Here is a 15,094-nt window from a genome sequence, read left to right as displayed (position 1 = left end):
TTATCTATGATTAAACTGGATATTTGTTCCAGTTAATAATGCAAATGCAAATAGTCTCATTCTATTTTGGTGCAATAGTTGGTTTTATTGATTTTAAACTAATATGCTTTATTTTAAAAAATCATGACAAATCTTTAAAGTTACTATCTGTTCATCCATCTCTCTCTCTCTCTCTCTATATATATATATATATATATATATATATATATATATATATATTGGCCTAAAATTGGTGCTCCCTTAGGCTCTACATACTCATCCATGATGTGTGCTGAGTAACTTTCAAGAAACTGAAACTGTGACTTCATCCAAGGAGCATGGAATGGCAGGGGCTAAGAGGAACAGAGAGGCTGGACAACGAGATGGGGCCAGAGTTTCTGTTCTTCCCAAGGACTGGGTCTTCAGCTGGTGGATGCTGGAAGCTATTACAGGGCCATGGGCGGCGCGGTAGATGTCAGCTTTGCAAAGCTCCCTTTGTCTGTAGCACGAAGGCTCTGTTGGAAGAGAATAAAGGTAGAATCGGAGAGAAGGTGGGAGCCGTATCGGTCAAGATCCCAGTAGGAAAGATCTCCTTGGCCAAATCCAACTGGAAGCCAGAGGGACAAGATGGTGCCAGTTGGCCCCCTAGGCACGAGCAGATGGAGAGGGTCTAGCAGATTTCTGCACAGACAGGGCAGGTCTGGCCTTGGTAAGGGTGGAAGAAGGCTTTGACCCTGAGAGCAGCAATGAAGTGGGAGGAGCAAGAGACCTTCAGAGACGCTTAGGAGGCCAAAGGTTCTTGGGTGGTGATTGCTGGATGTGAGTGTGATTAGCTCAGGGAGGGAAGTGTTGGATAGCTCCCAAGTTTCCAGCTCACTCTGTGGATGGTGACACCATTCACTGGGATTAGAAATACCTACGACATGCCAGGAACTTCCTAAACATTGTTTACATCATTCCCAGAACAACACAAAAGTCTCCATTTTGCACGTGGAGAAACTGAGGTTTAACTTACTGAGTCAAACGGCTAAAGAGTGGTAAAATCAGCATTAAAAAGCAGGTGTGGCAGACTCCAAAGCAATGCTTTTAATCCCCTCAACGTTCTGCCTCCCTGGCCACACAGGGGAGAAAAGGCAGAGCTGATTATTTTAGTTAAGAAGAAAATAAGTCTCCATGAAAGCCCCAAGTTGAAGGATCCATTTGAGCCTCCCAAGGATGTGGCTAAGAGTGAATGCAGCTCGACCAGAAGGCTTGGAGATGGGGTGGTGACGCCAGCGCGGGGGCTGACAGCCCTGCTGGTGCAGGAGTTACTCTGCATGAACTACTTGGCCACAACTGGGTTCCCAGGACTCCCCTGTGAAAGTCTGGAATTAGATGTTGGGAGACCCGGCTTCAGGACTTCAGCTTGTCATCGTAGTAAGCCATGGTCTTTCTAGAGTTTACTCAGGTCCCTGAGACTGTCTTGGTGAAAGACCCTCCACTGGCCCTGATTGCTCGGAGGATAAAGTCCAAGTGAGTTAACTGGCTTCCAAGCCCATCCAGGGTCTCCTCCCAGCCCGCATTCCCTGCATGAGGCCCTCCACACCAACCGTGGCCTTCTCTGTGCATGTGCATTTCCCACCGCCAAGCCTTTGACCGCAAAGTTACTTCTCACTGGAACTCCTCTCCTTGCTTCACAAGTTTACATCCTGTTGGCAAAGCCTACCCTTTTCCCCAGATGAATTTCTTTCTTCTCGACTCAGCCAAAAGTGCAGTAGTCCGGGACCAATGTCTGATGACCAGCTCTCCAGAGGGCGTGGGAGTATGGGCTGGAAAGGCTGATCTGTAGCACTTGGTGATTTCTGTGGTATAAATCCTCTCATCACAGCCAATTGTAAGCTACCAATGGTCTAGCAATGGGCTCACAGAATTCCTGAAAAGTTGACAGTTGGCTCTCACCAGCATCCACGGCCTGAGACTCACATCCAGGGATTTAGCTGGGGTGCAGTGTGGCCCCCAGGTGGTTCTAATGTGCAGCTGTGGTGACAACCCCTGCGTATAACAGTCCTCGGCTGCAGAGTGACATCTCTGGGAACTTAAGACATTCCCAGTCCTCTGCGACACTCCCAGAGAGTCTGATTTAACTGGTCTCAGGGGCCCAGAGTCTGGTAATTTCTCCCGCTTTCCAGGCGGTGCTCAGCTGTGCCCAGGGTCAAGCACCAATGCCACCGCACTTCCCCTTCGCTCTGTTTCCAGCACTTTCCTTCCATTGCAGTTGGCTGTGTGCAGGTCTCATCTTCCTGGCAGGCTGTAAACACCTCAATCACATGCTGTTGAGGGTTTCAGAAATGAAATCAGTATCATAGTAAGAGTTTATTTAAAAATGAGTCATGTTGCATGCACAAAGCACTCCGTTCACATTTGCTGGATGCCTGAAGTAGCGGAGCTTGTTACCCAACGGTCCAGGGCTCTGGCCCCACGTGGCCCTGACACCGAACTCCCAGAGATCCCAGGAGAAACTGACACCTGCTCAGGAGCTCTCTGAGAGTCCTTCCTGCCTGTGTGCTCATCCCTTGACCGGGAGGCTCCCTCTCACACCTGCCTCTCTCTGCAGCATTTGCCGTCTCTGTTACCTGACGAAGCTGCAGGAACCCAGGGCAGTCCTGCCTCCCATCTGCGCAGCGAGGACGGTCGCTCACACGGACGTTGCTGCACTTGATATTCACCCCACGCCGTAGCTACATCAGCGAGCTGCGGAACAGCATCTCCAGGTAAGTCGTGGTCATCAGCTCTCAGTCCAGAGGTACCTTGAGGGCATTTTTTATCTGCAGGCAACTCAGGGGACCCCAGTTCTGGCTGCTGCGTGTGTTGGTTGGAGGTTCGGGGGAGATAGAGTTGGAGAGTGCCTGGGGCAAGAGCGAGGGGTGGCCTTCATTTTCCTGGGCACCTGGCATGACAGAAAGAGGAAACTGCCCAAGCTGTTCACACTGATTCTCAGCCCTTCAACTGAGCAGCTTGGGCTGAACAGTGATAATTTGTTCTCTGTTGTACTCCATTCTGTTTATTTTATTTATTAACTGCTCTTCCCTTCACCACAGTGTGGGGATGTTTCCCTTCTCCACGGTTTCACAGCCCCTCGGTTCTGTTTAAAATCCAGAGTGGAGTTAGGGAGCTTACAGGTGCCCTGGTCAGAATCTGACCGGCTTTCCCCATGGGCACGTTTTGGGGGATTGGAGAAGTGGGCAATGGATATTTATTGATCACCTACTCCATGCTAAGAAGCATCTGGGCTTTCATTTAACTTGCACAGCAGTGTTGTGCGTTAGGTATAATCATCCCCATTTAATTGAAAAGAAAACTGAGGCTTACGAAATTAGCACACAGTAAGTGCCTAAACCTGGTTTGCAGTCAGGTTTTTCTGGTGTGGAGGCCTCCTGACTACGTACCGATACTTGGCAGAAAATGGTGCTGGTGACCTGCAGACCTGGAGCAGCAGTTTGTGAATTTTCCCAAGTGTGGGCGTGCATGCAGCAGCCAAGGTGCTTATTTCACAGACATGCCCAGGAATCCTGGGCTCCCCCTTGCCTTCATGTGCAGTAAGTCTGGAAGGAGGCTCCGGAATCTACATTTTTCACAAGCAGCCCCACCCTTATTTTTTTTCCTGAACATGAAACATTGAAACTCCTGGCTTAGAGCATGTTTTTGAACAAAATCCTCACTGAAGTTTACCAAAATTGATTACACATCACAGTGAGATTCATTTCAGGAGTTAAGCTGAAGCAGATGTATCCTCTGAGCTGTTCAAAGAATCAGGTTTGTTTAGAATTCAATTGAATACAAGTTCAGAAATCCAGTCAGGAGCAACTAGGGCAGCCTCGTGCCCACTGCTTGAAATTCAGTGAGTTTGGGCAATAGGAGAGGAAAGGGAACTCTCTTCTTCCCCTGGATCTTCAGTGGGTGCTTTGGTGACCTTTGCAGCTCAGAGTTGCTCCTGACAATCGTTCAAGTGGAGAAGCCAGTCGCCCAGACACTGCGGATGCTGCTGCGTCAAAGGCTTTTGTCCATGACAGCTGTGGTTTGAAAATGTGCTCCATCGAACACCCCCCAGCTGCTGGGGACTGGCTTTGAGTCAAGAATTCCTTTTTGGTGTTGAGATCAAGAGGCTAAATCTAGTGTCAGGAGAGTCCAGAGAATTCTATTTGAAGGACAATGTCTTAGTCTTTTTTTTGTGCTGTTATGACAGAATACCCGAGACTGGGAAGATGGCGTAATTTATAAAGCAAAGAAATATATTCCCTCCCAGTCCTGGAGGCTGAGAAGTCCAAGATCAAGGTGCTGGCGTCTGCCCAGGGCCGTCTTGCTGCATCCTCACGTGGCGGGAGGTGGAAGGACAGACAGAGGGTGCGTGTGACAGAAATGGGGGCTGAAGTGTCACATTATGATAGGCCCACTCTCGTGATAGGCATTAACCATTCACAAGGGCAGAGCCCTCACGGCCTAATCACCTCTTAAAAGTCCCATCTCTTGACCCTGTTACACTGGGGATTAATGCATTTTGGGGAACACATTCAAACCATAGCAGATGAATTGAGAAGTTTCATTTCCTAAAGGCATCTGTGAATTGTTAATAACGAATCACTCATCGTACTGGCGTAGTCTCAAAAACAGTATTTTTGTGTCAATGTGCATTCTACTTTGAACAAAAGGTCACTGAATTGGTTAACATCAAAGGACAGATTAGAAACATGCTAGTGTCTTACTGAGGAACAGAAACTGCGTGTGTGACGGGCTGAGAGGGCCTTTCCTATCTCTGCAGTAGGCAGGACATGCTTTGATTCAAGAGTGGAGGAGGAAAGGTCCAGCGTGGCCCTGGCACTCGTGTGTCATCGGAAAGAAGTGTGAGCTCTCTCTGGCCCAATCTTCCTAGCAATGTGGCTGGAGAAGACATGTGAAGTTGTAGAAAAAGTCTGTGAGCCCCTAGACCCTGTGTGTGTGGTACCCCATGCCTTCTGTCCCATTCAAGAGGATTTGTTCTTCAGGGTCCCCTCCATCCCTCCAACATAAGACTTACTGTCCTGTGAAACGTGGCTGTTGGGTTTCTAAGCCACCACAGGGCAACAGGCAACCCCAGCACTCCTTGTTCAAACAGGAAAGTGTGTCCAGGGAGGAGGGTGCATGAACACTTTGCACACCAGTGGGAAAGCCCTCACAGCAAGGGAGATAAGGTGGAAGAGATGGGAGAGAAATACAGGAGCACAGTCCTCATGAAAGTTGGCTGTTGGTGGGAGAGATCAACAGCAGAAGAGCACAAAGGAAATTTTGGGGGTAGTAGAAAGTTCTAGAACTCAATGCAAAGTTCTAGAACTCAGTCCAGGTAATGGTTACATGAGCCTTTACAATTGTCAAATACAGTTAAAATGAGTATATTTTATTGTATGTAAATTATGCCTCAATAAAGTTGATTTTTGCAAAGTAAAAAAAAAAGAAATGTGGCTGTTGGAATTTGTCAGGTTCCTTTTGATAACATTCCAGTAGCCTGGACACTTACAGAAAGGCAAGTGCTCAGTCCCCACCACAACCTCTCACGATGAGGTCAAATTGCAAGTCAGATTCTCCCTCACAGGGAAACATGTTTCAGCAACCAGGCACGAGACAGCCACATGACCTGTACTCCGATTGGCGTTAACAGTCTCCTCCGAGGCAAGATGGGGCAATGTCCGCGGCAGCAGGTGCAGCTCGCACTCTGGTGGATCCAGGTGCTGGGTCCTGATTCCTAAATTCCATTCACGACAGGCGGAAGACTCTGTGCAGCATTTCCTGACAATCCAGTCTTTGAACACCACTCACTTCATCAAATAAAATATGATTTCACACCTCCTTTGTGTTGATTAGTGGACCTTCCTGTGCACATAGACTGAGGGTGGGGGAAGCCCTGGAAAGTGGGCTCCTTCCTCTCTGGGACTTTCAGATGCAAGCTGGCCACCCTTAGACAGAGCGCAATTGATGAAGGACTACATATGTGGGCCCCGGACCACTAGTGTGCAGGTCAAAGCACATGTACACGCGCGCACACCGTCTCTATACTCATGTGCTCCGGAGTAAATCACACGTGCAACAAAATTTCCAACACGTCACTTGGAGCTCCTGATCCAAGCGATGGACGCACGTCCTCCCTTCCCATCCTCCCTCAAAACCCCTGCAATCTAGCCTCCAATATTACGACTTCTCTGAAACTACTCTAAGGTCATCAACCAGTTCAACATTGCAGCCTCTGTTAGACACATTTCCAGTCTCTGCTCAGTCCTCTGGTGTATTTAGTACCTCGCTCTCTCCCCCACTTACAATCCGTGAGGACTCACCCCTGGCATTCCTCAACCTTGCTGGTACTCCTTCTCAGTGTGACCAGCTCTATGGACAAATTTCAATGACCCCTATATGTTTTGTTAATAATCTTCTCCCTTAACTAACTACTTAAACCTTTTGAGTTGTTTCTCACAAATGGCAGAATTTCTGCAAAACAAAGGAGTTGAGATTCTGAAGGCTCCTGGACAGACCTCCTGCAATGCGGAGATTCACCATCCCCCACACCTGCCCCCATGCACATAGCGCCTTGTCAGTTACACCGCCACCTGCCCCAACGCATGTAGCGCCTCCTTAAAACGCCTTTAATCTCCATAGTTGGGGGGATGGATTTGAAGCTGACTCCCTCATTTTCCCAATATGTCTTTAGTATTAAAAAATTCCTTTCTTCCTCGGCAATCCTCTTCGTCTCCATAATTGGCTCTTTGTGCAGCATGCAACCAGACCTGAGCAGAAATCCGCTTGCAATTTCGGTAACATCAGTGTCCTTTCCAGAGGCTCCTTTTCCATAGCATCATAAAGTCTGGAGTTCCTTGAAGGGCAGGCCTTGTTTCTTCTCAAGCCACACTCTCCCTGGTAGCCCTCATCTATCCCTACAGCATTAAACGCCATTTCTGTCCTGATACCTTCCCTGGTAGCTCCTGTTCTCATTGCTTAGGGTCCCCTCCCTTGGACATCTCCTGGATCTTGCGTGGAGCCCCGACTTCCTCCCTCCCTATTCCTGCCTTCTCCCCACCTCCCACATACAGCAGATGGCGTAGTCATTCTTCCCACAGTGGAAGTTAGGAATCGGGGAGTCTTCTCTGGCTCCCCCTTTCCTTCCTGCATGCCCTAATCTGGCCACCTCTGAGTCCTCCCCCTTCTCTCTCTAAAAAGCATCTTCATCTCCACTGTTACCGTATGGTCCAAGCCACCACCATCGCTTGCTTTGACTCCTAAGGCAACTCTTTAACTGGTTTTATTGTTTCTAATTTTGCTGCCCCTTGAATCCATGCCCCACAGAGAGCCAGGGTAACACTTGGAAAGTCTAAACTGATGGGTACAAAAATCCATGAACAAGCCTGCATTGCCCTTGGATCCCTCTGCACTCAGCAGGGCCACCGGACATGGGCTCTGCCCACCTCCTACCTCATTGACAACACAGTTCTGCTCACTCCCGACTCTGGGTCAGACTCTTCTTACATTGCTGCCACACGGCCCAGGTCATGCCTGATGTTCAGCCTGTGGGCCTTGAATACGCATTGCCTGGGTCTGAGAATGTCTGGCTTCTTCTTGGTCTCTGGTTGTCATCTCAAATGCTGCCTCCTCTGAGAGGGCTTCTTGGGCTGTTCCATCTAAAGGAGGCCTCTTTTTATTGCCTGTGGCTGCTTGCTGTGGGGTTAGCTCACCATTCTTTTTTTTTTTTTTTGAGACAGAATCTGGCTCTGTTGCCCAGGTTAGAGTGCTGAGGCATCAGCCTAGCTCACAGCACTGTCAAACTCCTGGGCCCAAGCGATCCTCCTGCCTCAGCCTCTTGAGTAGCTGGGACTACAGGCGCACACCACAACACCCAGCTAATTTTTCTATTGTGAATAGAGAGAGGGTCTCACTCTTGCTCAGGCTGGCCTCAAACTCCTGAACTCAAGTGATCCTCCTGCCTCAGCCAACCAGAGTGCTAGGATTATAGGCGTGAGCCACCGCACCCAGCCTAGCTCACCATTCTTATCTAATCTGTTGCTGTTTTACTTACAATGGCATTTACTGGTCTTTGCTGTCTCTCTCACTAGTACATCAGCTCCATGAGCCCAGGTACCAGGTCTGTCTTTTCCACCACTGCATCCCCCACGCCTAGTTAGGGGAGGTTCCCACCAATGTTAGTCGAAGGGATAAGTGAGGAATAGCACCGTGGAAAGAGCCCTGCCAGCCATGTGATGCTTCACCACCACTCAAACTCACTGAGTCTCGTTGATCTCATCAGCATCGGCCAGCTGCTCTGTGAGTTTCCCTTCTGTTCTGATATTTGTTGAAATAAGCCAGGAGTCCTGAAAAGGCCAACTCTATATACTTTTCTGGGCATAGGTTGTTTTCTGGACAATATTTTGCACCGTGTGGTGGTAGTCACTGTTCCATTTCCACCCGTTCCTCAATGGCCTCAGGCCTTTGAAGCCCCAGGATAATGTAAGGGAGAGACAGCAACTGGCCCTGTGACATTTAGGAGACCAGGCTACATTCTGTTTTGTTTCCACGGTGATGTGACAAAACAGTAGAACTGTGACTGGCTCACAGAAATGACCTTGCGCAAGCGTCAATATCACCAACTCATCTCCTGCCTTTATCCCCTCCCCACACCAGCGCGGTATAGAAGACACCTGGGGGGAGGTTCCATCTCGAGTCTGCTCTGCAGACCTCACATTCTCCAATATTCAACATGAATTACCATACTTGCTTTGCGCTTTGGAGATCCCGTGTCATCCACATTCTTATGTCTGTAGACCTGGCTTCCCCTGTCAGTGATGAGAGAACAGCAGGCCAGTTCTAAACAGATGTAGCTGAGGCAACGGCAAGAACCTTAAGATCAACAGAAAGGTCCCCAAGATGTGTCTGCCAAGTGGTGAACCATTCTGGCCCCGCACCCAACTGATCCATGTCGGGATTTTGTCATGCGACGCACTGTTTGAATTTGGGGAAGTGGATTGGTCCCACTGAGGCTTAAATTGTGGAGAGTAACAGGGGTACTTTTGGGACCTTTTTCTTCCATGGGATACTTGTAAGTTTTAAGTTAAATAATGCATGTAAATTATTTAGCACAATGCCTGGAATGAAGTAACCACTTAATAAGTGTGAAATCTTGTGGGTGGTGAAGCATGTGACTGATGGGCTCACAGTGCCCTGCTCAGATTTCCCGAGTATGATGGACCTGAATCTCTGAGGCATCAGGCCTTGATAAGGCCGTCCCTTGTCAGCGCCCCTTGACAGGTGAACCAAGGAATAACGTCCCGATAAGTGGGGGAGGAAGATGCTCAGGTGGGCTGGAGACAGATGCACCTGGAGAAATGGAGAGCCTGAGTGGCAGTTGGGGTGGAGGACAGAGCAATGCCCGCCTTCGGTACCACCAGATAGCTGAGTGTCTCTGGGAGTGACATTGATGCAACCTCCTACACATTGTGGGTAAGAGAAGTAAGAGCTCCCTCTAACAGTCAGTGAAGAAAACCAGCACAAAATGAATGACATTGGAAAGACGAATGCAACGTCATCTGAAGAGATGGTGAGATAGACCGGCTCCAAGTCAGTGCAGAATTTGACTTAAGATATTAGTACAGCTTGAAATTAAATGTGTTAATCAGCACAGAGAGGGACGGGTCGGTCTGCAGAAAACATGTGAACATGGAACTGTCATGGAAGCGAATGTTGAAAACAGCCATTTGTGACCTGCCCGAGTTCTGGGTGGAAATACTCTGGCTATTGACACGTCTCGTATGATCCGGCCCTTTATTCAGGTTTCATGACCTCTCCAGCAGCTTTCACATGATGATTTTGTTTTCAGATAACATTTGCTAACGATTCCAGGGTGGGCAACCTGAGGAATATGTTTTTCGTTATAATTTGTTCAATTGCATCCTTTCTGTACATCTGGATATCATGAGCTTGGCAAGTGTGGATCTGAGCCTCGTGGCAGCTTTATCCTCTAAGAGCTAATAAGATCAGACTTGGGAGCCTATAAAGCTGTTGGACACAGGCACAGTGAAATGTCTTTGGACAGACTTTTGGCAGTCTTCCAGCTGTGAAAAACAGATTGGCCCCACTTGCATTCAAATTACAGGTCAGGATGGAGGCTCCCTGCAGATGCTCAAACAATGCTCTGGAACCGTCACCCCAAATCCGCAATAAATGATTCTCACTTTGCTTTGTCCTATGGGGTGCAGATTCATCATTCGTGTTCATTAACTGGGCTGTCACATGCAGTCCATCTTGTCCCAGCCCCATCCAATGCTGCAGCATCTGCAAGCAAACAACAGAATAGTCTTGCTTAAGAAAAAGAAATAAAAAGCTCTCAATCTATAAATCACACATAGACCTGGCAGGGGAGAGCATGCCCAAACCCAAACTGAAAACATAAATTACTGTCTTGAAGGTGGCCTGTAGCTATTGCTGCCTGCCAGCGTCCTATGCTGTCAGATACAAATTTATCTTGGCACCGCATGGCCACCACGTCACCCAGACACTCAAGCCAGCACACGGGCCACCACTGCGGCTCTTCAGGCGGCCTTCCCCAGCCTAAGCTGCTGGGGTTGCAGAAACTGCTCTATTCTTCCGGAGGGAGTCGGTGGGCTCTGGCCATCGTGGCCGGGGAGCGGGTGGCCAGTGTGGACAGCAGAGCCATCAGCGATAAAGACAGGTCCAATTGTTTTTAAGAAAAACGCTTATGTAGGTGACTGAAAATGTTTCAAGTTCTAAGTGCTGAGGACTATTTACTGTGTGATTCTTTACTCAGCCAGATGCCTGTCTTGGCAAGCCATACTCGGAACATCCGTAATCCACAGGAGTTTCAAACAGCTTAGGGAAAGCAGGCGATTAGCCCTAGCGAGAATCAGAAGCTGGGAACAGCTAAAGCAGGAGTTAGGAGCCAGTGAAGCCTCTGCTGTTTTGTTTTCTTTTTTTTCCCCAGGCACTGGGAACCACTTGGCTGTTTTGGTTTTTATCTCATAGGGCTTGTTAATCTTTGAGGTGCTGTACTTCAAGAATTTTCTTCTGAATGTATCCTCTTCCTTCCACCCATTCAAGCGTGCAGCAGGCTCTGGTTCTGTGCACCAGCGGAGGAAGGGGGTGGGGCAAACAGATGGAACTTAGGAGGGTTCCTGGCCTTTGTGCCCACAGCCTAAGCCCATGGGGGACTGCACGAGACACATGAAGGAAGTGTGGAAGAGAGGAATTTTGTGGTGGAAGCCAAATGCCTTCAAATGCCTTGGAATAAACACAGGAGAGCAAGGAACTTCTGTATGAGAGAAAGAGAGAGAGAGAGACAGAGAGAGAGAGAGAGAGAGAGAGAGAGATAGAGAAAGAGAGAGAGAGGGAGATTGAGATTAATTTTCTTGGGCTGGGAGTGGAGGGGGCTGTCTAGGAGGCAAAGGAGGTCTCCACCAGTCAGAGAAGTAGAGAAACTGGTTAGGTTCTTTATAGCACCCAGGAGGAAGCATGACCCCAGAAAGATGCATCCAGGAGGACAGAAGACGTCTTCTCTCTGTGGTGGGAATGGACCATAAATGGACGACAAAGACAGGGGCAGAGCCTTTGGTGGAAACCTCAACAGGAAGGACATGATGCCAGAGTGTCCCTCCACCCCCTAACACACTCCTCCCAGATATTTTGTAGCTCAAGACGCTGGAAACATGGCACATTCCTGTTGGTGGTATTCCAAGATTTAATGAGATACATTTCCAGCCAAACCAGTGGGATGAAAATAAAAGTCCAAATAAAATTGAAGGTTGCACATTGAGAGCTCTCCTTGCCTAGAGCACCCAAGAGTTCACGTTGCTTAGATGGAGAAGAGAGCACCTTTTTCTGGTCTCTTTCCCTGGCAGATGGGGAGGGATTAATGCAAAGGGGCCTAACTTGAGTGGATCCCAGGGGCCAGACGCTCTGGTGAGCTTCCTCCTGTAGGGAGTTATGGGGAACGAAACCAGGAAACTGCACAAATTGAGGGAACAGGCACTGCATCAGAGTTCACCCCAGATGGTTTCAATGGAGAGACTTTAATGAAAGGACCATTTAGAGGTGAAGAACAGGGCTACAGAAGCAAACCAGATGTGGTTAAGGCACCTGCAGCCAGCAGTGGCAGGAGGTTGTATTATTACCCATAAGGCCACGTGGACGGGAGGGTGTAATAGGGCTACTGAAGCCTGGTAAGATTTGAGCTGAAAGGTCGGCTGGTGGGAGCTGCAGGTGCAGATGACACAGCGACCACCCGAACAAGGCACTAGAACAAGGAGGTGTGGGGGGAGAAATGTCATGTTTCTCTCTACACTTGCTCTCCCATGTCCTTCTGGTGCCTTCTGTTGGTCAGATTCGACCAGAAACCTGCAAGCCTGGAGTCAGCTTTCTGATCTATAGGCACCAGCCTTCCGGGGCATACAGCATGGCAGAGAAGGCTGGGCAATGAATCTGGGTCAGAAAACAAAGAATGATGAAGACAGATGCTAAGGTCTAAGTCAGGTGCATGGTCCAAGCCAACGTCTTCAATCTCAATGAATGGTTCAGGAAGGGGACCCAAGCCACGGAACTCAAATGGTGTTCCAAGAAGCAAATGGTAAGGAGGGCATCTGGAGAAATTTCAGACGTAGTTTCTAGCTGCGACCATAGATTGGACTTGTGGGATGTCATTGTATTTGCAGTGCAGTGAGCCAGTGTATTTTCCAGGAAGGCTGAGCTATTAGGCTTCTCTTACGTGCCATATTTGCAATAGTTGCATTTAAGTCTGCTAATAAGCCACTCACATGACATGGAGTCCAAAGTCCCACAGCCCTTGTCTTTGTCCTCTGCTGAGCTGGGGTTTTTCTCTCACACCCCACAGCTGTCTTTCCTGGTGAGTGGGAGTGGTGGGATGAATCCTCAGAAAGTCTGTGTAATACACGATAACGTCTAAATCAAAAGCTGCTCTGGCTAAAAGAATCAGTGACCTCTAAAGTATTCCATTCAGAAGCAAAGAAGTTCAGTTCTGACCTTTATTACTCGTAAAACATCAAATTTTATTGAAACAAGGAAAAGCCTGAGAGATTTAGTGCAAAAGAGAGGGAAAGAATGCAAGAGGTAGAGCCCTAAAACACAGGCCTGGGGGGCCCTGCTCTGGCCTGCCCCATGTTGCTGGGAGCTCAGGGGCCAGGAGATGTGCCCGCCTGGAATCCGTCCCCAGAACACATTTCCAGGACCAGGGACAGGGATTATCTGCTCAGACGGCCCTGAGCTTGTTTATGGGGCCTGTGTGGGTGTCAAAGAGTGACACAAAAGTTCTTCAGCATGAGGCATGGGCCTACAAGAGAGACTGGTGAGGTGAAATGAGAACCTGGAAATGTGTGACACGCACCTGAGACGAATCCGTGTGGAACTGAGCTCTGAACTTCCCCTGGCAGCTTCCCCCTCCCCACTAGCTCTCCGAGTTCATCCACCCCTTAGACCAATGGGCAGGACGGTGGCGGGGAGAGGACCCTCGAAGATGGGTCCATTGGTGTCTTGGCAGAGGAAGGAGGAACTCAAGCACTCTCTAATCAGGAAGTGTGGGGTGGGAACTGAATCCAGGAAGGGTGCGTGTGTGTCCTTTATGGAGAGTTGGAATCTGCAAGCAACCGCAGGAAAGCTGCGCTGGGTCAGAGATAAGAGCCCCGTTTGCCTGCCAGGGAACCCACCACGGTGAGCCCGCTATCTGTGGGAGGGAGATTTCCACAGCTGTGAGCACGAGCATGTCTCTCTTCCTTTTCCTCGGGATTTTGCGGAGGGGTCTGCTTCTCTCTGCGCCTGGGACTGTGAGCGCATTGTGAGCCGACCTCTCTCTCTGAAGCTTCCCTCAAACGTGCTCAGTTTCTCCTGTGGTCAGCCCTGTCTGCCTAGTGGCTTCTTTCTTGCCACAGAAGAAGCTCCAACCCAAGTTTGGTCCATTTTGATTCTGAGCGGGCTGGAGGGACCGGACGCAGCCTGTGTGTCCTGCACCACCCGGCAGCAGGCCACGCCCCCGGCAGGGAAGAGGGAATGAATCCGCAGACGCATGCAGGGGCCAGGCGTGGGCAGGACTGGCCGCGAGGACACCATGTCTTCATTCCTACCTTCATCACTCACCACCCAGGTCATGCCACAGCGTCTCTGAGACTCAAAGGTCCACACCTGTAAGTTGGGAATGACAATATGTCACAGCAACACAAGTGACCAGTGAACAGATACCAAGTGCCTGAGTCACACCAGGTGCTATTCTGACTTCTGGGGACGCAGCAGAGGGCACAGCACCTGTGTCCTGCCTGCCTACACTGTGTGCATCTCCTAAGGCTTCATGCCAGGCTGAAAGGTGAGCCTGCGCAGGAGAGTTTGCTTTAGTGTCTCCAGAAGACTGAGAAGCCTGGGCCAGGCATGTGCCCAGGAAGAGCACTAGGAGGGTCCATCCTGGGAGCTGGCTAGTGACCGATGTAAGCAGAGTCAGCATGAGGGAACATGTGGCTCAGTCCCTGCCCCGGGAGTTGGTCAGACACTGGCAATGAAGCTGCTCTCCCGGGCAGCCTGGGCAGGCTCAGGGTCTGCCATCATTCCTACATCTCAGCCCAGTTTTGACCCTACCCTGACCCTGGCCCGCTTCTGAGGATAAGCAGAGGGGTTTGGTCGCTCTGTCAATGCAGCAAATGCCCCAAGGAGCAGAGCAGGAATGGATTGGGCTGGGCCGATCCTATACCTCTGTGTGACAGAGCCTGAGTCACAGGGAAGTGAGGGCTTTGGGGCCTGCAGGGAAGAGTTTAAACAGGACACTCGCCTTTGAGGTGGTCGGGGACTGACCCTGTGCGTGGCCAACTGTGCCAGAGGTTCTGAGAGAAGGAGCTGATCGGGGGTCTCCCTGGGGGTAATGGTGCTGTGGACCACTGCCTTCCCCCCACCCTCCCTGTCCTCCCCGGCCTCTCAGGTCCTGTGCTTCCCTCTCAGGACAGTTCTCTTTGGTCTGTTTTCCTCCTAAGGGCTTCATGGCAGGGAGGTCATCATTCCAGGGGAAATCAGGACTCCAAATCCCATGACAATATCACCCATAGTTGAAGCATAACCAGCTACTCAG

This window comes from Propithecus coquereli, unplaced genomic scaffold (genome assembly GCF_000956105.1).
Source record: "Propithecus coquereli isolate 6110/MARCELLA unplaced genomic scaffold, Pcoq_1.0 Scaffold459, whole genome shotgun sequence".
Taxonomy (NCBI): Eukaryota; Metazoa; Chordata; class Mammalia; order Primates; family Indriidae; genus Propithecus; species Propithecus coquereli.
Note: the sequence above shows the minus strand (reverse complement) of the source record.